The 1812-nt window shown below is 63.0% G+C and overlaps 1 protein-coding gene across 1 annotated transcript in view; it reads right to left on the bottom strand.

Annotated features, from left to right (window-relative positions):
• The window catches only part of MSANTD1 (Myb/SANT DNA binding domain containing 1), a 9286-nt gene that overhangs the window by 801 nt on the left and 6673 nt on the right, over positions 1-1812 (bottom strand). The gene's annotated exons all lie outside the window — the stretch shown is intronic.

Here is a 1812-nt window from a genome sequence, read left to right as displayed (position 1 = left end):
CGGGGGGGGGGGGGGGGGGGGGGGGGGGGGGGCGAGAGACGAGGAAGGCAGGGCCGGAGGGTGTGTGGGCAGGGTGGCTTCTCCCGGGAAGCCTGGCACTGGAGCCTCCAGCTCACAGGGAGGTGAAGGTGACCACGGCCGTGCCCTGCGCCCTCCGCCAGGGGAGGCAAGCATCCCTGGCTGAACTGGCCCAACCCCACCCATCCCTAGGGCCTTGCTGGTCCCCTAGCCAGGGCCCCATGCTCCTCAGCAGAGCGATGCCCCAGCAGACCTCAGGGGCGAGGAAGCGGTCCCCACGTCCCAGCCCTAATTAGAAATTAGGGGCAGTGTCTGGGGCAGTAGGGAATCTGGGAACTGGGGTCATTCCGTGGAAACATGGGCCAAAAATCTCAGGTTTCCCAACTGATTCTGTCTGGCTATCCACAAAGGCATTTTTGTCTGGGGTCTTTGCTGAGAAGTTCCCTCCAGGGAAGGGACCCCGGACCAACTGAAGAGTTGCCTCCTCCCATCACCCCTGATGGGCAGACCTGAAGGCCAAGGCCAGGGCTGAGGGGAGAGGCAGGGCCATAACTCAAACCTACACTCCTCCTGTTTTCTTCCCCAACTGGCCAACTCCTATCCACTCGTGAGAGCCCACCCCAACCAAATGTCCCCTCCTCTGGTCCCCCAGCCTCCTGTGGGCATCTCGAGGGCAGGCTCACGTGGCCAGTGCTGGCCAAGCAGGAAGTCTGTGATGGACAGCAGAGGGGACAGGCATGCCCGCTGAACCAGCTTCTGAGCACATTCTGGAGGCTCAGCCCAATACCCCTCCCTGGTTCTGAGAAGACCAGCCAGCCTGGCGAGGATAGGGAGGAGACCCCAGGGCAGGGTCTGCTTGGGGGTGAGGGAAAGCCCGGAAGCCAGAAACTGGAGGGCACTTGGTCTCCCTCCATGTGCCAGGCCCCACACCTGAATCTGTTCTCTCTTCTGACACTCACAGCCATCCTCGGAGAAAGTACTGATTTATCCCCATTTTACAAAGGGAGACTGAGGCCCAGAGAGGTCAAGGACTTTCCACACAGCTAGAAATTGATGGAGCCAGATGAACCCAGACTATGGACAGGACGGCCTGTACTTCAGTACCAACTGCCTCCCTGTCTGACACTTCCCTGTGCGAGGCCTCCTGTCTGAGGCCAGCCCGGTCTGAGGCCTCCCCATCTAAGGCCTCCCCATCTGAGGCTGGCCTGGTCTGAAGCCTCTCTGGTCTGAGGCTTCCCCGTCTGAGGTCAGCCTCCCTGCTGGAGTCCTCCCCGTCTGAGCTCTCCCCATCTGAGGTCAGCCTCCCCGTCTGGGGCCAGCCTCCCTGTTGAGGCCTCCCTGTCTGAGGCCAGGCTCCTTGTCTGAGGCCTCCCGTCTGAGGCCAGCTTCCCTGTCTGAGTCCTCCCCATTGGAGGCCAGCCTCTCTGCCTGAGTCCTCCCCATCTGAGCCCTCCCTGCCTGAGGCTTCCCCATCTGAGGCCAGCCTCCCCGTCTGAGGCCAGCCTCCCCGTCTGAGGTCAGCCTCCCTGTCTGAGGCCAGCCTCCCCGTCTGATGCCAGCCTCCCCATCTGATGCCAGCCTCCCCATCTGAGGCCAGCCTCCCTGTCTGAGGCCTCCCCGTCTGAGGCCAGCCTCCCCATCTGATGCCAGCCTCCCCGTTGAGGCCTCCCCGTCTGAGGTCAGCCTCTCCATCTGAGGCCAGCCTCCCCGTCTGATGCCAGCCTCCCTGTCTGAGGCCAGCTTCCTTGTCTGAGGTCAGCCTCCCCGTCTGAGGCCAGCCTCCTTGCCTGAGTC

The sequence above is a fragment of the Panthera uncia genome, chromosome B1 (genome assembly GCF_023721935.1).
Source record: "Panthera uncia isolate 11264 chromosome B1, Puncia_PCG_1.0, whole genome shotgun sequence".
NCBI classification, from domain to species: domain Eukaryota; kingdom Metazoa; phylum Chordata; class Mammalia; order Carnivora; family Felidae; genus Panthera; species Panthera uncia.
Note: the sequence above shows the minus strand (reverse complement) of the source record. Positions and strands in the feature narration are given on the sequence as shown.